Source organism: Marmota flaviventris, chromosome 12 (genome assembly GCF_047511675.1).
Source record: "Marmota flaviventris isolate mMarFla1 chromosome 12, mMarFla1.hap1, whole genome shotgun sequence".
Classification (NCBI taxonomy): domain Eukaryota; kingdom Metazoa; phylum Chordata; class Mammalia; order Rodentia; family Sciuridae; genus Marmota; species Marmota flaviventris.
Window position 1 is genome coordinate 13553053 of NC_092509.1, and position 22791 is coordinate 13575843.

Consider the following 22791-nt stretch of genomic DNA (forward strand, 5'->3'; position numbering starts at 1 on the left):
GGCAGGGCCCCAAATGAGGTTTCCTGTCTCCAAATTCCCAAGCAGCTCACAACAAAGTAGTGACTATGAAACTCACTAACTGTATTTCTCAAGATTTTCTTCTTAGAGTCTAATTTTAGATTTCGAGTGCTATTTGCACCGTCAGGTTTCAACCAGTTTGCGACTTCTGTGGAAAACCTACTTTCACTGCAGAGAAAAATCAAATATTCTCTGCTGAGCATTCTTTGTGCTTTAGTTATCCAAAATTCCTCGGAGGGAATTCGTGCAAGGCTACAGAACCACAATGAGGATGTACACGCAACACACATGACTATCTTTGAGGATGGAGAACAGGAGTTAGAATTTCCACATGGCCCAGCAACTCCATGTCTGGGTGCATACCAACAGAAAAGAAAGCAGGCTCTCAAAGAGACACCTGTCCCCCATGTTCATAATAGCACTATTCACGACAGCCAGGAATGGAAGCAACCCAGGTGTCTGCTGATGGTTGAGTGGATAAGAAAGATGGGGCCCATCCATAAATGAGATATTATTCAGCCTTAAGAAGGGAGGAAGTCCTGACACATGCTATTAACAGATGAACCTTGAAGATACCGTGCTGAGTGACACAAGCCAGTCACAAAGGGACAAGTACTGTAAGAGTCCCCGTAGATGAAATCTCATTCAGAGTAGTCACAGCCACAGAGATGGAAAATAGCAGGGTGATTCTAGTGACTGAGGGACAAGGGGAGTAAGCGGGTAGCATCTGGGGATAGTTTCAGTGAGGAAAATAAAAAGTTCTGGAGATGAATGTTGGGGACGGTCACACAACCACGTGAAAGTAGTTAATATTGCTAGGTTGTACACTTAAAAATGGTTAAAAGAGTAACCTTTATGTTATGCATATTTAAACACACACACAAGATTAGGAGGCAGAACAATGAACCCTGCTGTGGAGGGAACTTGGGAAGGCTTCACAGAAGAGGAGGCTTTGGGAAGATGGGGAAGATGGGGAAGACTGAGTATTACGGTCTGAGGGAAGAGCATGGGCAGTAAGAAGCCTGCCCCAAGGGCCTGTTAGGGAACCACCAATACTCCAGCACTGGATCCTAGCAGGCAAGTCACAAATGACCCCGTAGTGGCCAAGGGGCAGATCTTGGAGGCTAGAAGTTTGGGCTTTATTCTGTAGGAACTGAGAAGCCACTGGAGTCCTTGAAACTGGAGAGATGACCATGCTTGCATTTTGGAAAGATCATGCTGGTGAGGAGTGAAGAGTGGGTCAGAGGGAAAGGGACTAGAGGCACAGACGGTGGCAGGGGGACTCCTGCACCAGCCCTGACGGACATAACAAGGGCCCAAGCCAAGGGGATGTGGGGATGGAGAGGGGTGTTCAGAGGACACAAGAGTCCTTGCGAGCAAGCTTATGGAATGGCAGAGAGCCCTCAGCTGCTGTCTTGGCTTCAGAGCAAATGGAGTTGTCTTTGTGTTCACTCCTGTCCCCTCTCCACCAGCTAAGCTGACCCAGTCTCCAGGTGCCCCACTTGCAGAATGATTGCTCAGAACCCCTGAACCTCAGCACTTCTACTGTAATGGCTCACCTCCTGACTTCCAGATTATCCTCCACCCCTCCCAATTGGGCATGGTCCTGGCTCCCTCTGATCTCATTCATGGGCTTCACTAGCCCTTCATAATTCTCCATTCCAATCTGTGCCAGCCCAGGGGGTAGAGATGGTCTTGAGAAGTCCTCAGGTCAGGAATGCCATGGGGCCCAAAGGATTACAGGAGGGCTAGCAGTGAGGAGTTAGAAGGTGGGAAATAAAGTGCATTTGGATATGCTCAGTGTGATGTGCCTTGTGTCCTAATATCCCAATGAGCCCATCTGCATCCCTTTATTGAGTGAGTTCTTATAACTACATCAAGCATCAGACAAAAAAAAAAAAATCTCAATTTCTTTGCCCAAGAATAGGTACTGAAATCTCTCCAATGAAGTCTCCAGCTCACCCTACTTGGACCCTTATTCTCCTTCCTCAGATACCCTCCCCTCAGGTTTCTCTGCAGAGCTGCCCGCCCCCTCCGAACAAGGAGTCTGCAGGAGCCAGCATCCAAGGGCACCAACCTGGAATCCATCAGTAATCACCTTTCCCCGTGGTACCCAAGCTCTCAGACAGCACCTCGCCTGCCACCTGGGCTGCCCATGTTCTCTGCTGGCACTAGGAAGTCTCAGAAACAGGCAATCCTACCTGCTCGGTGATTATGTTCTTCAGTTGAGCAAAGAACCCTTGCCTTCGGTGGTCACTCCGTGGGCATCTCCACTGGAGGCCCATCAACAGCCTCCCACTCAGCCGCAGTGGAATTGGTGTCCTCCACGCTGGTAGCCAGCTGGGTCTCTTGTTTGCAGTTAAATCCTGGCCTCTGTTCAGCTGGCTTAGGGTAGCATCATTCTCCTGGCATTACAGGGGCATGGAAAACGGAGGCAGCCTGAGCTGTCACAATAAAATGCTGCTGTGCTCTCTGATGTCACCAGAGGAAGCCACAGTGGTGAAGGCAGTGTCTTCATGAACCTCAAGAGCACAATGCCCACCTCAGGAGGGCCCAGCTGCGAAATCCCAATGCACCAAACCCTCTGGCAGGACACCTGCTGTCCTCGATGCCAAGAGTCCCTGGGACAGCGTTCTCTAAACCCTTACACTGCTTTTTCACGAGGTGATGGGGCTCAGAAATCTGTTTCCAGGAAGGCAAATGGCCCTCTCTCCCTCTGGCTCATTGGCAGGTGGCCACCTTGTATCACATGGGGAATTTGGCAAATCAAGTCCAATTCCTTTGCAGTGCGGCTGCAGCAAGGATTTCCAGTTAGTGATTTCGTGGTGGTGGCTCCTGTGAGTCATGGCTCCTTGACTTATGCAGAGGGGGCTGTCCTATCCTATGTCTGTCCCTGAGAGGATCATCCTTACTCTTGCTTGATAATTCTGCAGTCCTTGGGGGAAGGAGAACTGAACTGCCACCAGAATGAGGCCTGAGTCTAGTCCCAGCAGGGCCACTTGCCTCTGCTTACAAACTCAACAAACCTGTAATGTTGCTGTTTTTCCTTCCCTTTGTGCTGACATCTGTCCCCCCTTCCCTCACCTTTTAAAAATGTCAATTATAAATTACTGTCATCTTTTTAATCCCATGCATGGTATGAATGTCTGTATTAGTATTTTATTAACAAATTCTTATATACATACATGCATGTATAAAACAATACATTTCTACTTTTTATTGAGAAATTATGCCAAATCCTGGGCTAGTACTTTATGAACATTTTCACATTTAATCCTCACAACAATTCTGCCAGGTGGATTTTTTTTTTTCAAATTTCACAAATAAGGAATCCAAGATCTTCCCCATGTTGCTCTGCTTTTGAATGGTGGCATATGGCCTTTGATTCCTGAGTCCATCCTCTTAGCTGCTAACTCGACCAATGTCTGTGGGGGTGTGTAACATGTATGCATATAAAGACCACATAATAGATGTGCAATAAATATTTGTTGAGTGACTATGATGTATTATTTGTATTTGCTCAGAACTTCCATGGTACTACTTCACTAGAGATTGATACTAATCACTTTATTTTATGGATACAGATTATATCTAAAAAGATTCACATTATACCATCACATTGGAGACTAGAACAAGAGCTATTAAAGTAGATGCTTATAATAGATACAACCACATTACGTACAGTACTCAATTTCCACTCCTGGCTCAACCCTAAAGCATCTGGCAGAGTCTTTTTAATTAGTTCCTCAATAATACTTTTAAATGTATTCTAGCATACTGCATGCCATGTAGGTGTTAGGCCCTCAACAGATAATTTTCAATAAATAGTTATTGCCATTTGAGCTGGGTATGTGGATTCCTCCACGTGCTGTCAGTGAGACGAATGTGGGTTTGACTGTATTTATCATCCTTGCACCAGCTCCAGTTTAACTCAGGGACACACATCCAACAGAGAGCTAGGAGTCGAAGGAACTGAAAGAGAACTGTTTGTCTTTCCAACATGAAAACTGGCTGACTGTTGTGGGTAATAAAATCCGTCAATGTATGCCTCTAGGAAAGAGAGTGAAAAGAAACATTTTTACTTTGAGATGTTTGTTAGCTCTGTTTCAGGTTATAACACACACACATGTGCACACACACACAGCCCTGAAGCAGTTTGAATCCCTGTGACTTCACACCTCTAAGTGTTATTTGCATCTTGGGTGGTGCTTCCTGCCTCACTTAATTCCACCCGCTGTCAGGTCACCTGCCACAGCCTAATGGACTGAATCGATATTTCCTTCTTGAAGGCTTTTTGGAGGAAAATATTTATTGGCCCTATTATGAACTCAGTGGCCCTTGTTTGTAAATACCATGCAAATGATGCATGTGAAAGACTGCATGCTTTTACAGGTTTCCAGCATTTAAACATTCTTCTGATGCATAGTATCATTTTTGTGATACAAGGTATCATAAAAGTGAATCCAGATTCCAAAAATAGGGTAATTTAAGATTAAAAAAATATAGTGGGGCCTACATAAATGGGTGACTATCACCCATTGCCTGAAATGAGCTGATTGTTATAGTTGGCTCTAAAAAAATCTTGGATGGTTCTAAAAGCATGACATTTAGTAGAGAAACATGGCAGGCCTTCCAACTGAGTCCAAAACATCAATAGTTGAGTAAAGAATAGAGACAACACCTGTGGGAAGAAATATCCATGGTTTCAGTCAAAAGCAAGCTTGATAAGAAGGGATAGTTCATAGATTGAAGGCTTTTCGTCCATCGTTCTGCTGCCTGTCAAAAAATAAAAGCCACCTGGGCTGACTGGTCTGACCTTAGGACAAACCCTTGGTTTACTTGGGGCTGCCACTGCCACTGCCAACAGTGGTTATTCCTGAGAACTCCTAAGCTGCTCGCTGTCCACTTATCCAGCATTACCAAGTCCAGCTGTGTCATGGAGACTTGACTCATACCTGTCTGTCCCCTCCCCGGCCCAAATGGCTGCTAGCACTGTCTGGAATAAAGGAGGTGAAGGACTCTCTCAGCCATGATGCTTGGACTTCGTGGGACACTTCACGCAGCTTGGGTCCCAGTCTAAGAACTATACTGAAATACTCTCATTCAGGGAAGGAGTGCCCAGGACAAGGAGTCTTCAAACTGCCACAAGAGGAAAGACTTTTAAAAAGCATGAAACTTTCTCCAGAAGATAAAAAGATGGCAGTGATCAAGTAAGATCAGAGGGCTGCCACCTGACAGTGGGAGTCTGGTTTCCGTGTGACCACAGCAATGGCACCAGCACCCAGAGACTTCCCTGTGGGGTGCTCCAGCCCTGGGAGGAAAGCCCATGGTGCCAGCACAGAGAGGGGGCTGCAGGTGCCAGAGGGTAGCCATGCAAGAATAGGTTTCCCATCTTGGCCCTGCCAACCTTGAGGTTCTAAAGAGTGTCTAAGGATTCCTTTCTCCCCCTCTGCAGCAAGTTTTACCAGTCATCAGTGATAGACCCTGAGCCCAGGCGAGGGGACAGGGTGACAGGGTGCCTGCACTGTATATAGCAGACAGTTTGCCGTGTAGCTGTGCAGTCAGCTGGGACTGCGCCATGAGTGGATGCTTGGCCTCCCCGCTCCTGCACAAGCTCTGAGGTCCCAGCTGACAGCAATGGAGCCCAGAGAGCTGGGAGGAAGGAGTGTTCAGGCATCAGTGACTTCCGGGTTCTGCAGCAGCTTTCCAGGGTGACATCTCTTGCTGCCATTTTCTTTTTGCTGTCTTCTGGTGTTGCTTCTTCTGCTTCTTTGAAGGTTCCTGGTAATGGGTGCAGGCTTCCCAAAGGGATCAGTTCTCAGGAGTCCTGGAGGCATGAACTCCTTCCATTTCTCTGGCATGACAATGCCCTGCTCTGTCTGGTGGCTCTCCAGGATGGCGCAGAGGGTATGGGTGGTGGCGCACATCATAATGTTGAGCCTGTGGACAAACTTCACCTTATCCATCATCTTCTTGGTCAGCCTGTATCTGATTTGGAGCTGGTGAGCTTGATGATCTAATTAATACAAGAGACTAACCCTTAGAAGGCTCTGGAGCCTGGAAACAGGCTCCAGGTCAAGCATCTTCCTGGCAGCTTGTTTCCAAGACTCTGAGACGATATTCACATAAGGAGTCCCCCAGAGACTGTAGACCTCTTCTGCCATGGCAATCATCTCTTCAGACATCTTCCATGACTTGTTACGATGGGGTGGCAGGTACACAAACTATCCAGTCTTCTCAAACTGATGGACTCAAAAGATCCTGCGGGTGTCACAGCCATGGGAGCCCCTCCTGGTGAAAGCAGGTGGACAGGCCAGTCACTCACCCTGGTGGAGAGCACGATGGGCTTCTCTGAGGTGGTAATCAGGGATTTCTCATCATAGGAGTCGTCGGTCATAGACTTCTCGGTACCTTTCCCATTGCCTTATGAAGTTCTTCGTCAAACTGGCTGAGCTGTGCCACCCCCTGCATGACTTCCTCCCTCACCAGAAAGGGGGGTGTAAAAAGGAGTGTGGCTCCGACTTCCCAACGTATGGAGAACACACTAGGTGAGTGCCTGGTCCAGGAAAACCAGGACCTTCAGGAAGTAGCTCAACTCCCAGCCACCACGGCCCCCTTTCCTCCTTCAAAGCCATCTACCATCACCACCAGGTCCACATGAGGGTATTTCTTCCTGATGGCACAATCACCCCGACACCTCTCTACTTTGATGTCTGTATTCTCGTCACTACTGATGGGCACAGAGGGGTGCACAAGGTTCCCATTCTCTCTGATGATTTTGTCGATGAGGAGTCGGACTTTTTTGATTTGTAAGACTTTCAGGCTAGCTAAAGTGTCTTCAGGGAGTTCATGAAAATTCAACATGTTCTCTGAAACAGAGTCATCATTCTGGCTGTCTTCTCTCTCTCTCTCTCTCTCTCTCTCTCTATCTCTCTTGCTACATAAGTTCTTCAGCTTACTCAAGTTGTCTGCCCAAATCTGCATTGTCTCGGTCCACCTTCACCAGCTGGTCTACTTGTTCCGGGTCCTTGAAGTGCTTCTCCTGCGTTAAGGACCCTTGATTCTTACCATCTCTCTTCACCTAGTCTCACCTCCCAGAACCCTTTTTTTGCTACAAAAGGAAGGACCCTTAAAATGAAACCAAATTACCATACGAGCCAGTAATTACACTTCTGGTTATAGAATCCAGAGAATTGACAGCAAGGTCTCAAACAGCTTCTTGAATGCTAATGTTTCTACCAGCATTATTCACAATAGTTGAGAGGCGGAGGCATCCAAGTGTCCATTGATGTGTGAATAGGTAAACAAAATGTGATAAACCATACGATGGAATATTAACTTTAATAGGAAAGAAATTCTGGCAGGCACTACAACAGGGATGCGTCTTGAAGACATTTAGACCCAGTGAAGTAACACAAAGTCAGTCACAAAGCCAAATACTGTATGATCCCACTTAGGGGAGATACCCAGGGCAGTCAAGACAAGAGACAGAAAGTAGAACAGTCATATCCAGGGGTGGAGGATGGGGAACCAGGAGTTGTAATCTTCTAGGGGCAGAGTTTCTGCTTGGGAAGATGAAAAACTCCAGAGTCAGATAGTGGTGATAGTTTCACAACAATGTGAACGCTTTTAATACCGAAGTTTTACAAAAGGAATGTGTGCAGGGAGGGGAGTGTGACTGATCCGTACTGAATGTCCAAGAATGAAAGCAGACTCCAGCCACTGTCCACCACTGTCCACCACTGTCCACCTCTGTCCACCACTGTCCCAGTGGTGCTCCAGACAGTAAGTGCAGTGGACTTGCAGTTGAGCCCTGTAGTGCACTTGCTCCCAGGCAGAGCTGGACACAGAGTTTTCTGGTTGCATTTTGGCTGGCACATCCCTGTCCTCTGCTCTGTGCTTGGAGCCCTCCATACTGCCCCTTTCACTGGACCCTCCATGAATTGTGCATCATCCACCTATCCATGAGCCGCTGGCTTCAGGGTTCTCTGAGCCTATGACCATATGAAGACCTCTGCCTATGGCTAGTCTGTCATAGCCTAGGGCAGAGCAGGAGTCCCTGGGTTCAGCTAGCTTTTGTAAGGAGGATAATCGACATGTTCTATGTGCTGGAATTCCCACCGGAAGCCCAGAAAGCTCTATATTTACTCAGCACTCAAGTTGTGTTCCCAGATCTCAGCCCCACCCCCTGGGACCAAGTTTGAGACATAGGACAGTCCAGAGCTGTCCAAGGCCAAAGTATTTCTCAATGTCCAAAGGTCACGAGAAGGGTGACAGCTCTAAGACCATATTCACCTATTTATTTAAAGGTTTGTCTTTCCCCAAGTTGTCTTTTAAAGGTCACTGTGAGTATAAAGATACAGAGGCTCTCAGAGAGGAGGCCTAGAAGCCCATTAGGGAAGGAAGGCCTGGGACCTGGGCAAAAGTCTGACCTGTTCCCGCGGCTGGCCCAGTAAGCAGGGCAGGTGAGAACAGGAAGTGTCTGCCCCACGTCTCTGGGAAAATAAACAGGCCTGTCTGCTGATGTTTGATGGGCAAATACTGTTCTCGAAAGGGCAAAATAGACCCTCCATTTGAGGCACCCCGAAAGGTGATCAGGAAAAGCAGAGCCTGACCTCCCCTGACCTCCTCTGTGTGGTGACAGATTCACAGGTCAGAATGACAAGGCTCCGGGGCCCACTGGTCCCCGCCGAGAAGCAGCTTCAGACTAGTGGAGTGTGGAGTGGCAACCTGGAGAGGTCAAAGCAGTAGAGGCAGGCATGATCTGCAGCCATGTGGAGCCCACCATGCAGGCATCACAAGCCAGTGCCCAGGCCAGCCAAGGCACCCACCTCACCCTGCCACAGCCAGGCCTGGGCCTGGTACCCATGCCTGCTGTAGAAGCCAGCTCCACACAGTGCAGCAGCCACATCCATGACCTCCCCCTCCCCCTCCCCCTCTGACCTGCCCTGAGGAAATGGATGCGGGCAGAGTTGAGTGGAAGTCGGGACTCCAGAGTTGATCCACAGTATTAGTGCGTTTCCAAACCCTAACTAGCATAAGTTTGAACCGATGGGAGTGACCCAAGTGCTATATCATCCCCTAGACTAGGATTTTCTGAGGGTGAAATTTCCTTATTCTCACTTGCATTGCAAAAGTTATGCTCCTGCTTTTCAATAAATTTTATCATTATGCTCACATGTCTTGGTCTGCCTGGTCTGTGGATTTTGTCCTTCAAATTTACAAGACAAGAAACCTGCACTTCTTGGCTGCTGAGACCCACCAGAATGGAGTCTCATCTTGTGAATCATTGTGTGTTTTTTCTAAAGTTAACAGAAAAGGACTCTCCCCAGAGGGGAAGCAGGTGTGGGGAAAGAGAGTTGGTACTAAGTTCTCGACACTGCTCTTACACTCCATCCTCTCTTGACTCTCATCCGTAAGACAAGGAGACTTGTACGAGGGCTTCAGGAAATACTTGAGGTGGTGTGTTTTCTCTACCAACTTGCTTAATTTCTTTTGAAATTTCCAAGAAGTGTCCTGGATTATAGTGCTCTGTAAAGTGACCAGATTACTAATGATCATCACAGATTCCACATGGAGTCATGTTTATAAAAGATAAGGTATAAACATTCTTAGAACAATTGATCAATTCACTACAATTAAATGCAACCATTTAAAAAAAAATCATGCAAACATAGTCTTTAGTGAAGGAAGTAAGAAAATACAGTAGGTTCTAAATGATTCTATGAAGAAGGCTTTTAGAAGCCTGATAGTGTCCCGGTTCTTGATCCATTTGTTAGTTTCCTGGGTGTGTTCAATTTGCGATCACTCATCAAGTCATGAACAGGTGAGTGCCCATTTCATATTTGTGTTATACGCCAATTAAAAAAATTCACATTTTGAATTTAACAAATTAGATGCTATAGATTTAAAAAAAAAAAAAAAAGCAGCCACAAAAAGCTCCAGATGTGCCATTTTTCATAGGTAGCCACTCTTGATATTTTGGCAGAGATTCTTCTAGAATTTTTTCTATATGGATAAATACTTTATAGAAATTATAGTGCAGAAACTTTCCATGCGGACAGATTATCATCACTGTATTAACTGCAAAGGACTGAAGTCTATTCTACCAATGCCCTATTTCACTTTTACAAACACCAATAATCAAGACTTGGTTAAACATCTTTGCTTGGTAGATGATGTATTTTTCACAATTCCTGAAGTTAAAACTAGGGACTCTGGGAGGAGATGCATCTCTAAGGCACTGGGTTTTCCTTTGGAAAGATTCCCCGTTTGCAGAGGGTGGGAATTCCCACCCTCCAAAGATGAAAGGATATTATCTTCCTCTTTAATCTTTGCCATGGGAGCCTAGGAGCTTTGGAAGCAGCAAAAGAGGTTTAAGTTCCCACTGAGGAAAGGGGCAGATGTGGGTCTTCCAGCTCTGATGACATTTCCTCTGCTGTAAAATGGGGTAAATGAAAATATTTCCTAAGGTTGAACAGCTTACCACTACCCCCAGACAACCCTGGCTGTTCCCCTTTCTTCTCCAGCTCCTTCCCAGGCTTGTCCTGACCCTGACCCCAGCAGCTTATGGGCACCACACCACATGGCTCCCCTCCATAAAACTCTTCCTGGATGTGGAACTTGGAGCAGAATCTAAGCCTAGTCCCTGACCTAAGCCTGTTTTTTGTTTTGTTTTTAAGTATGTGATTTATTTTTTATTGGTACAGACTAATTACACAGCATCAGGGCTTTCTTTGAGGCATATCACACATACATACAATATAAACCCATTGGTTTTCCTCACCCTACCTCCCCACTCCCCTCTCCCCTTCCCCTACACTATATTCTCCCTTGATCTATCTTAATGGTGTCTGTTTTTTCTTCCTCTAACTTCCATATATGAGAAAAAAATTTGAAATACCTGAGTCTGACTTATTTCACTTAACATGATGATCTCTAGTTCTACCTATTTTCCTGCAAATGACATAGTTTCTTTCATCTTTAGGATGGAATAAAATGCCACTGTGTATAAATGACACATTTTCTTTATCCATTCATCCATGGATGAGCACTTAAGCTGACTCCATAACTTGGCTATTGTGAATCATACCATGAAAAATGTGGGAATGCAGATACCTCTGAAGTACCCTGTCTAGAATTCTTTTGGATAAATACTGAGGAGTGGTACAGCTGAGTCATATGGTGGTTCCATTCCTAGTCTTTTGAGGAACCTCCATATTGATTTCCATACTAGTTGTTTTAATTTACATTCCCGTGAAGAGTATGAGTTCCTTCCCTGCCGCAGTCTGGCTGGGCACGATTCAGGAGCCACTTGTCAAAAGAAACGAACTTTATTTTTAGAACCACACACGCCAAACAAAACAGCTCCTCAGGAAAAACCCTCAGAGCCCAACTGCCACCACCGGCTTCCCACAAGCCTCTCTCTCTCACAATCCTCCTGCTCTTGAGGCCGATTGGCTGGGTCGCATGGGCAGAGCCAAAAAAGTCCCCCAGTGAGCAGCTCCGTGGTCTGAAAGGGCAGGGAAACAGCCCAATGAGCATCACCGCAGAGGAGCCAATCAGCTAGATGTTGCTGGGGCCGCTGTGAGCCAATCATCAGCTGGCAGTCTGAAAGTTTGCTGGGGCCCCTTCGGCTGTGGCTCTCAACACTTCCCTGCCTATGTTCTCCCCAGCAATATTTATTTATTCATTCATTCATTCATTCATTTATTTATACCAGGGATTGAACCTAGGGGCACTTCACCACTGAACAACATCCCTGGCCCTTTTTACATTTTAGTTTGAGATAGGGCCTTGCTGAGTTGAAAAGGGTCTCACTAAGTTGCTGAGGCTGGTCTCCAATTTATGATCTTCCTGCCTCAGACTCTTGAGTCATTGGGATTACAGACGAGTGCCACCATGCCCAGCTTGTTAATTGTATTCTTGCTCTCTGTTCTGACCAGGATGAGACAGAAGCCCACTGTTGTTTTGATTTATATTTCCCTGATGCCTGAAATTGTTGAACATTTTTTTCATATAATTATTTGCCACTTTGTCTTTTCATTTCATTTGCTCATTTATGGAATGGGTTGGGGTTTTGGGTTGTTTTGTGTGTGTTCTTTCTTTAATATTTATTTTTTTAGTTGTAGATGGACACAATACCTTTATTTTATTTATTTGTTTTTATGTGGTGCTGAGGGTTGAACTCAGGGCCTTGCATGTACTAGGCCAGCTCTCCACCACTGAGCCACAATCCCAGCCCTTGTGTGTGTTCTTTATATGTTCTGGGTTTTAATCTTCTGTTGGAAGAGTAACAGGCAATGATTTTCTCTACTCCATAGGTTCTCTCTTCACCCTGTTAATTATTTCCTTTGCTGTGCAGAAATGGATGCTGTCCCATTTATCAGTTCTTGCTATTATTTCCTGAGCCATAGGGTCCTATTCAGGAAGCAGTTGCCTGTGCTTGTATCTTAAATTGTTTCCCCTAGTTTTTCTTCTAGTGGTTTCAAAGTTTGGGGTCTTATACTGAGGTCTTTGATCCCTTTTGGATTGAGTTTTATGCAGGTGAGAGACAGGGATCTCATTTCTTTCTTCTACATATGGATGCCTAGTTTTCCCAGCATCATTTGCAAAAGAGGCTGCTTTTCTCTAACGTGTGTTTTTAGCACTTCGTTCAGAATCAGATGACTGTAGCTGTGTGGGTTTGTTTCTCTGTCTTCTATCCCATGGTCGGTGTGTCTGTTTTGATGCCATCAGCCTGCTGGTTTTGTTGCTAGGCCTCTGTAGTACGCTGTGAAATTGGGTTTTGTGATGCCTCCAGTACCAGTTTTGAGTCTGAATCGGGCTCCTAAGTTTCTGGAAGTGCTGGTCCCTCCATGCTGTGTCCTGGGCTGCTCCTCCTCCCTCTCCTTCCTGTCCTGCTCAACTTCAGCTCAAAACCACATCCTCGGAGAGACCTTCCCTTCCCGCCTGCTATTTTCTCTCTCTGCATCCTGCTCCTTGCGTCATGGTTCTTACTGCCACTTGTCAGGAGAGATTTCCGTGCTTGCTCTCATGTTTTCCGTCTCCCCTCCAGCTGGTTAGCCCAAAGAGAGCTGAGACAGGACTTTGTTGTTCACTGCTGTGTCCTCCCACACCTGGCTCTACCTGCCTCGTGAGTAGATGCTCACGCGGGTTTGTTGAGTGAGCAAATAGCCTTTTCATTTCCCCTCTGCTTTGGCCATGTGAAAACCCAAGGCAGAGTGTCGAGGTGCAGGGGATACAGATTCTCTATAACCTGTCCTCTGACTCTAGGCTTCTCCCAGGCCATTTCTGCTCTCTCCTCTCCCCCATCCCTGAGCCCCGTGGGCTGTTTCACCTTCTGAGCCCTGGAGTGAAATCCATGTTGCCAGGGATGTCCTTTCCCACCTTGGGGACACACATTAGTCTCTATCATCTAGTTTCTCCAAGAGACACACTGTCTATTCATTCTGTATTCATTTAGTAAGTGCCCAAGACATGCCAGGCACCATATCAGTCACACAGGAAACACAAGTGAACAAGAAGCAGCATTTCCTGACTGCAAGGAATTCATGGTCTAGGGAGGGAGGCGTATATAGTAAGTGCAAAGACCTGCCACATCAGGACAAGATAGCCACCAGGGAAGGATGTGGAATAGCAAGTGCAAAGGCCTGCCACATCAAGGACAAGACAGCCACCAGGGAAGGATGTGAAACCTAGTTGGAGAGAGAGGAGGATCAGGGAAAACTTCCTGGAGGCGATGTCCTCCATCTGAGTTAGCCAGATAAAGGGGAGAAAGGCATTGCAAGCAGAGGGGGCCGTGTCAGCCGAGACACAGAACTAGAATGCAGCCTTTTGTGGACAAGGGGATAGTCAGCAATTCAGTGTTGCTAGAAAAAGTGCAAGTCAGAAGGTGCAGAAAAACAAGTCAGAGAGAGGGGCTGGGCCTGATCAGGGAGGGTACTGAAGAGACGCTCAGAAGCTTGGACGCTGCAGAAGCAAGAGGTCACTGGAAGTTTTAAGCAGGGAGGTGCTGGACATCAGGAAGACCCAGGTCCACGGTGGCAGAGGGGTGGGGAGAGACAGGTTGAGGCACTTGGAGAGGTAAAACTGGAAGGACCCGGTTACTGAGTAAGCATGGGGCAGGTTGGAAAGAGAGAGAGGATGGCCTGGAGACTCCTGGCAAGCAGGCTGGGTGAGGCTGGGGGAGTGGGGTGATGTTAGGGTTGGGGTGTGTTGAATGTGCGGTGCTTATCGGAGCCCAGAAGAAGCTAGCCTTGAGGTCAGGGCGGGAGCTCTAGGTCAGGATCACTGACCTAGCAGTGGTAGAGGAAACCATGGAGAGTAAGTCTGCCCCAGGGGATATATGGACTGCAATGAGCTGGGCCAGGGATGGGGTCCTTCGATAGGGTGAGAGAGACAGAGAGAGTTACCCTTCTAGTTACCTGTTTGTGTTATTCCTGATATCTTCAGACCTCCCTCGGCTCAGGTGGCCAATCTCTAATAGTCAACAATGGCTCTCATCTGCGGAGCACTCACTGTGTGCTGAGCATAGTCTAAGCTCCTTGCCTGTGTGGAATCCTTTCATCTTCACGAGAGCCCCAGGAGGAAGTGCTCCCTGTCTTTGAGATGGTGGCTTGATACACAGGTGAATAACTAACCCAGGCCATAAACAAGTGCAGGGAGCCATGGGGGATGGGCAGCTACTTGTCCTTCCTGAGTCAGTGGCAAAGCACCTCCTTAAACTATCCCATCTTTGTCTTAAGATCAAAAGGCAGCCACAATACTGTTCATTAACTTTGCTAGGATCTGACAAATTATTAAACAGAGAAATAACTTTTTAACCAAGTCTAGATTTCTAGCTTTATCATGAATTAATTTTGGTTTCCCTCTTAAGGGCTCAAAACTGAATAAATATTGCTGAGGACGCCAGGGTATTATCACTCCACTGTGCACATCATGCCTGTAAGTGTACTTTATTTTAGGATGTGGGTGCTAGTGAGAAGAGGAGCAAATTGTGGGAATATCGAGGAGGCTCTGACATGTGCACAGATGCTCTAAGAAAACTGCAAAGCAGTTCTCCAAGAGCCTTCCCCACACTGACTCCAAGATTTCTGGGTTTGAATAGTATATTACAACACACCTCATATAAAAGAATATCTTTGTATAACTTTACTATATAGCTTCATATGTAGCTTTGGGGGATGGATCCAAGACTTGCTTTCTTGGCTATGCATTTCTGTACATTTTGGGTGTTGTTACATTTTCTGAAGTTATATCCAAAATCAGATAATTATTTCATGTTACAAAGCATTCAGGCAATGCCAATGTTTCATTGTCGTGTTAATGGATGTATGAAATATTCAAGAATTATTGTATAAATGAATGTATAGCCAGGTATCCTGTTTTAAAATAGAAATTACAACTTCATTTACAAACACAGGTGGCTGTGCACAGGCCATAGTGACCCAGAAGACCTCCTACTAGTCCCACCTTGTACAGGTTCCACCACTTCCTAATTGTGCAAAGCTAGGCAGGAAGCCTTTGCCACGTGGGCTTTTGTGGGACATGTTAGATCTAAATTACAGCCATGCCATTGTCTCCTAATTCTATATCTGGCCCCAACCTGCCCCTAGAAATCTAGATCAGATGTCAAAATGTGGTCCCCAACCAGCAGCATCAGCATCACCTGGGGTCTTGTCAAAGATGCAAATTTTCAGGGCCCACTCCAACCCCATCGCATCTCTGTGGGGCCCAGCACAAAGCCAAGTCTCTATCTTCACAGCTCCACCTGGAAACCTGATAGGTGCTTTCTCTCTGTCCTGCCCTCACCATCCACAACGCTTTGCCCCCATCCCCACCTTAGAAGACGTCACCCCACATATCAAGGTGGGGCTTATGGAGATTGTGCATAAAGATGACGGCAGCTCACTTGTATTCTGGGAAGTGCCCTCTCCAAGGTGACCCTGAAGGTTCAGCCCAGCATTCATCTCTTCCACCAAGGTTGTGGCTCCGGAGGAGCAGCCCAGCCCTGAGGTGTAAAGGTTCAGCCCTTGCAGCAGGGGTGGGGCGCCCATGTGGAATCAGCTTGAAGCTAGCCTCCAGCAGGGACCACGTCCTCACTCCAGCTTTGGTTCCAATGTGGTTTGACCCCTCTGCAATTCAGGTTGAGATGTAGCCCCCATCACTAGGTCCTAAGAGGGTAGAAACAATCCAACTATGTTGTTCAGAGGCAGGGTGGGGAGATACCAGGCTGCACATAAACACACACACACACACACACATACACACACACACACACACTTTGTCTCAGACCAGCTGATGCCCTGTGCCACCATGGGACTCTGCAAGCAAAAAGGTCATCAACAGAGTCAGCTCTCAACATTGGACCAGCACTAGGATCCCAAATAAATCTTGTTTCTTTTTAATTTACCCAGTCTGTGGGGTTTTGTTATTAGCAACAGAAAATGGCCCAAGACATACAGCAATCAGGCTCTGGCTGTGTATGCAGTCAGTCCATGCTGCTACTTGGCAAGAAAGGCAAGGTTACTAGTGCAAGTCCTACTGTGTGAACCTACAGCAGAATCAGAGTCCCCACCATGGAGGGGTTTGAATCTCAATCCAAATGGCAGGGTGACAGTAGGTCCCCTGCTTCTGGCTTTGAAATGAAATCAAAGCTTGCTCAGGCCTTGGCTTTGATCTAGTAATAGTTTCATAGGTATGTCTGCAGCAGCTTTTTTGTATTTAACTCTTCTCCTTTAATGACAGGAACACAGAGTCTTTGAATTTCTTGGCATCTCTGAGATGAGTCATGCATTTTATAGAAATTGCAAGATGGTTGAGTTGCATGAGGCCAGAAAGCAAGCTCAGAAATACCACGAATCCAGCACCTGGAGGCTGCCAGAACCTCCTGGCCTGCTGCCTTTCTCTCCTCCCTCACTGTACCAGGTATAAACATTAGTAGCAGAGAGCAGTGATGACCCCTTGAGAGGAAATGTGATTGAAGCCAAAAGCTGGATCTTACCTCTAAAGGTAAGGCAGACGTGGGCTGCATCTCTATTCTGTCCAGGTGGGAAAGAGAAATACAGGTAATTGATTTTTTTTTCTTTGCACTTTCTCCTGTCCCTCTTGCTTCCAAAAGGCCTACAGCAACTTTTCTTCAGCAAATATGTAGTGGGTTCTGGGCAAAACTGTGTTACCATAAAAACAGAAAAGTTGAACCACAGCATTAGCTTAGACTGCCGACAGGATTTTTGCTTCTAAGTTAGAAGATGTGCAGTCTCATAGTTTCCCATGAAGGGATGAAGACATTTACCTTCACAGATATCTCCCCCTTTTTTGGACATAATGGGTGTTAGCAACAGGATCTTCTCTCTCCACCCCCCTCTCTCTTTGTGGTGCTGAGGATTGAACCCAGAGCTTTGTGCATATGAGGCAAGCACTCTACCGATAGAGTTGTATCCCCAGCCCTCTACCATCTCTTGAATACCTATTTGAGTCAGGTACCACTGAGTATTTTATACGATCTCATTTGATCTTCATAACAGCATATATTAATTAAGCAACTGCAAGCACCAGATTCTGTGTTGGGGGTCAAGAGATACAAAAATAAACAGGACACAGTCTCTGCTCCCCAGAGGTGTTTTTTTTTGAAATATTTTATATTTTAGTTGTAGATGGACACAATATCTTTATTTTATTTTTTTATGTGGTGCTGTGGATCGAACCCAGGGACTCGCTCGTGCTAGTCAAGCGCTCTACTGCTGCCACAACCCCAGCCCCTCCACAGAGTTTTACAGTCTAATCTTCAGGATAAAGTTGTGATCAAGTAACTGATAAGCTCGAGTTCTGGACCCCCAAAAGACCGCCAGAGAACAAGATCCATGTAAGCAGCAAAGAGGCGTTTATTGCGAGCTAGCTCGGTCCTCTGCACACACAGCAACTGGTGAGGCTGAGAGGCCCTAAGCCCAGGGTTTGCACCTCTTTATACACTCTTTGGGGAAGACAGGGACTTCACATACATCATAGCATCTCTTAGCAAATCATCACACACCGCGGGAAAATCATAAAACAACTCTAAAACATGATTAGCACATCATGTGGCAGGAAAGAATCTGGAAAGGATTATTGGTTAGTTCAAGGGGTTGACGCACTTATAAATGATTGGTTTAAACCATGAGAGGTGTACGTGCTGAACTACATGGTTTCCCAACATGTTATCAACCACTATAACTACTGGGGGGTCATCTGGCATCCCAGGTATTTTTCCTGTCTCATGCTGATTGGTGGTTGCTAGGGGGTTGCTATGGGTCCTCACCTAGCCTGACTTGAGTCAGGGACACCTGGCTCCGGAGATCTCTCTTGTTATTTGTAGACAAACAACTCAGCAGGGTGGGCATGTGCTTAGGAGTGCTCTGTGGGTTTTTCCAAGGACAAGTGTCACACCCGCTTCCTTGGACAGGCTTTGCTCTGAGGTAGAGGCTGGTTTCTCAAAAATGGAGTCACATCAGTTTCTCATAACTATAATGTGGGCAGAAGGGTTCACATAGGGGGGAGCCCAGAAGGCTACTGGAGCACATAGGAGGAAGCTCTAAGTTAGTTTTGGGGTTTCAAAGAAGTCTTATGAGAAATGATATCTAAACACAGTTACATGGAAATTATTGTTTTAAGAATTATCTGTGAACCTCCTGGAGCTCATGAAAGACAGAATAATGGCCCAAGGGACTTTGCCAATGTGATTAAGTTAAAAATCTTGAGACAGGAGATTTTCCGTGTTGTCTGGGAGGGACTAATGTCATCTATTGTGTAAGGGGATCGGGAAGGTCAGGGTCAGTGTGGGAGAGGAGATGGCAAAAGCCCTAGGCTGGGGAGATGAGAGGAGGGAGGGGCATCAGCCAAGTAGTGTGGGTGGCCTCTAAAAACTGGAAAGGAAGGAAATTCTGCTGGAGAGCCCCTCACGAGGCTCGTCCCAGGTGACAAGCCGTGGACTTCTTCCAGAACGGTGAGAGTGAGTCTGGTGGTGAGCTGCGAGGTTGGCAATGGGAAGCTAACAGAGTTCAAACAATGACTTGCCCAATGCCACAGTGATCGAGCCTGGGTTAGAACCAGGAGTGAACTGGCCCGAAGCCTGAGCGGCCTTTCCCCAAAGCTCACATTCCCTCTGAAGAGACTCCTTGGGCATCTGCTCAGGGCTTTATAAAAGCTTGTCTATCCCTCTCACTTCCGTGTTGCCTGAGGCACAAAGATATGCTTTGGGGGATGGTAAGTAGCATTAGATGCTGGAATGCTGATATAGGACAAACATCCAAGGACAGAGGGATCGATTGCTTTCTGAATGCTCGAGTGGAAAGAGATCTGGACTGTAAGTCGAGACACCTGGGCCCGGCTCCTAGGACTCAGTACTGTCCCTTCCAGATCCGAGGTCTGAGAAAACCTACATGCCAACAAGCACAATAAGGGCTGGAGCTCTGCCCCTCCAACCTCTCTGTCCCATGCCCTGATGGAGGGCCTGTCCTTTTAGTCAAACCCTTATCAGGTCCCTGCTGATGGCCAGGGAGCCCTGCCCCTCCTCCAGCACAGACGCTTTGAGGCCATTTAAGCCTCCAACAGGAACTCAGTCAAAGCAGTTTGGATGCCAGTTCATCAATTATTGAACCAAGGAAAAGGAAAGGAATCTCTCCTCTTCTGAAGGGGCCAGTCAAATTCCCCAGGGCTTAGAACCTCTGTGCCTCAAACCAAAAGATCACCTCATCGCTGACCAAGCTAGAGAGAACCATCTGCCTCTAAATTCCGTCCTTGCAGCCAGGTCTTATCTGAATGGTGTTGGATGAAAAAGAGTTCTAACTTGTTCTGGGAATGGCCACCTCCCTGCCATCTGGTGCTGAAGCTGAAAAGAGAGCTTGATGTCAGATCAAGTGATCCAGGGGTCTCAGGTTGCCAGAGCTAAGGCTGTCACAGATCATGTGTCCACATGGAACCCCACTGAGGCTCTCGTTATGCTGATGGTGCCCTGTGGGATTTGAGCAGCCTCAGGATCATACTTGGCTGGTCACTTTGCCTCTTTGTGGCAAGGAGACTGCAGCACCAATCTCCCTCCAGCCCTCTCTGCTGGTCCTTGGTGTCATTCTACAGATGCTGCTGTTGTTGCACAGCTTGCTTCCTGGGCCTTTCCTTCTGCACCGTAAATGCCCACATGCACTCAGAAGAACACTGATTATCAGCCCAACCATCAAAGAAGAATAAATAATAGGCGATTACATGGCCTTAAATGACTTCCTCTTGACCCCTACACAGCACATGACCTCACCTCTCTTCAGGGACATTTCTGCCTTCTAGAATCCTTTCCTCCACCCCCTGCCCTCTGGCCACCCCTGCTTCCTCTCTACCTCGGCCTTTTCTTCCCCACTCTCAGCCTTCCATTTCTGTACTTGGTGGCCAGCTCTTGCCTCTGCATGTCATCTCCCTGGACAACCTTGTCTGAGCTCAGAGCTGCCAAAAACATCCTGGGTGGACCCCTCTGACGTCTGCAGAGAGCTCTGAACCCTCTCTCTAAGCTCTCTTTCCCACACACTGAGGGCGCCAAGTCCCACAGTGTGGGTGGAATTCTGTCTCTGCCATTCGGAGCAACTGGGTGAACCCAAAAAAGTGACTCTGTTGTGTTCCCTCATCTAAAGGAGAGAATAGTGGAATCGGTGTCATCAGCATTCAAGAAGTAAATTTTGTAAAGTGATCGATTACTATGGAGTAATTACTCAATAAATTTATCTCTAATTTTATTTGACTATTTAAGCTTTAGAACTCCATTCTCTGCAAGCACATCCAACACACACTCCTCCCCAAACAAAGTGAGATACTTCCGTGATCCCTCTAATGACCCCTATTTCTGCTGGTGGCTTCACCGGCCTTCCCGTTTTCCAGACCCAGGAGTTTGAAATCTACTTGATCCTCTTCCTTTTGCCCCGACATCTGCTTGATTGCCAAGTCCTGCCTCTCAGTTGGACTCTGGCCCTCCTCTGCACAGACCCCCGCAGCCTGGTCCATTGATTAGTGCCATGGTCTCCAGCCAGTTTCCCTTAAGCTCAAGCTCAAGGCTTTCTTTCCGCCAATTCATCCTCCACCTCCCAGAAACATCCATTTTGGGACAGAGCTATAATTGCACACTCCCTGGTCCTAAGCAAATGTCCACTGACCCTCCCTGGTGTTGGGTAGAAGCCAGTTTCTCAATGCAGCATCCAGGTCCTACACCGTGTGATTGAGGCGAGTGCTGTGGGTGGAGGTGGGGAGGTCCTGCCCTAGGCATGGCATCAGTAGGCGTCAGCTTAGAGCCGGAGAAGCTATGAGTCACTTGGTTATTTTCAGTACACAGTAGAGAGTATTAAAAGAAAACAGTTAACTATATTCTAAACAGCAAAAAAAACATCAAAAATCATATGAGCATGAAGAACATTCAACCATAAATATTTGTCAAGTGTCTGTGATGTGCCAGACAACGTGGCAGGCAGGGCTCTGAGACTAGAGCAGTGACAGTGGAGCTTGCTTGCTCTCGAGGGTTGGCAGCTGGGGGAGGAGGGTAACTGCAGGGGCCATGATGTGCCTGGGGAAAAGCAGGAAGTGACGTCTTAGCTGAGAGGAAGCGTGAAGACCAGGGTGGAGAGGCAAGGGGAGGGTTGCAGGGCCACCAGACACAGGCTTGGCCTGTTGGTGCTGTTGGCTGAGACGGGGCCTGGGAGCCCAGGTGCTGACAGCTACAGCGCTCTGCGGGACATCCTGCTGTAGAGGGCTGTGCGTACAATCCTATCTGCCAATTTAAAATAATAATCATCATAATAAAAGCTGAGACCCAAGAGGCAGGCAGGGGACAGATTGTGAAGACTCTCTTTACCAGGAGGGAAGAGCTGGAGTTTAGCTCAGGGTCGGGGAGAAGCCCCCTTGAGTTTTAGGCATGGATTGAGCTCATCAGATTTTCTTTCTTTTCAGAAGCTGAGAAATAGGTCAGGACTTGGGTTGTGAAGAGGCTCCCTGCACCAATGACTAGAACCAGGAGCAGTTTCATTTAGTGGCAAGATACTTCATTGTTCTTGGCTCTCTGTCTCTGGCCCTGACAGTTTATAGCAACAAGGGAAGTCATCAACTAATTTGTGTGCTGTATCTGAATAAACGTTTCTTATGATCATGATACAGGATGCCAGAGTCGGAAATGACCTCCACGTCTGCTTTCTTTTAAAGTGCTGGTGTGCTGATGGGTGGGTCCTTGCCTTTTTCTGTTTGCTGTCTTAATTTGGCACTCTCCGCCTCTGTGGCCTCTGAGTAACTGAGAAATAACGGAAACAGAGCAGTGAGGGCCCTGGTTTCCCCCACCAAGGCCCCCGCTTAACACAAGCTGATTTCAAAGTGTGCTTCCCCAAGGACAGACCCGGGGGACTGCTGGTCCTCCCCTAAGCTTTCCTGCCACCCTGGACTTGACCAGCAGGGGACCTCCTGGGGTGGGGCAGGGTCACCTCTGCCATCATTTGAGCCCAGTGGCAGGAATCTAACATCAGCAGATCTCCAGGACAAGTACAAATCCCAGTGCCCAGAGGGGGAAAAACAAAACAAAACTGATAATTATGTGTGCAGAAATCCTGGGGTAGGGTACACCCATCGTTTTCATCCACAGAAGCTTTACTCCTCAAGTCCAGAGGGAGCAGCTGAGGGGCCCTACCTGTGTGCTTGAGCATAAACCCAACAAAGCCTGGTTCAAGTACTGCTGGCTTGCCTCTCTGTGATTTGTGTCTCAAATGAAGCCAAGGACCC

The 22791-nt window shown here is 47.1% G+C and overlaps 1 long non-coding RNA gene and 1 pseudogene across 2 annotated transcripts; one reads left to right on the plus strand and one right to left on the minus strand.

Annotated features, from left to right (window-relative positions):
• Window positions 1-5687: 5687 nt before the first annotated feature.
• On the minus strand, window positions 5688-8933 carry LOC114102524 (serine--tRNA ligase, cytoplasmic-like; annotated as a pseudogene).
• A 5010-nt stretch (window positions 8934-13943) lies between these two features.
• LOC114102560 (uncharacterized) lies at window positions 13944-22174 on the plus strand. 2 transcript variants are annotated; one of them, XR_011709240.1, is made up of 6 exons: window positions 13944-14004; window positions 14473-14647; window positions 14897-14964; window positions 16768-17031; window positions 17731-17884; window positions 21976-22174. It is a non-coding gene; the product is annotated as an uncharacterized lncRNA (long non-coding RNA). The 2 variants fall into 2 exon arrangements; XR_003584529.2 differs by having other exon boundaries at window positions 13954-14053.
• The last annotated feature ends 617 nt before the right edge of the window (window positions 22175-22791 follow it).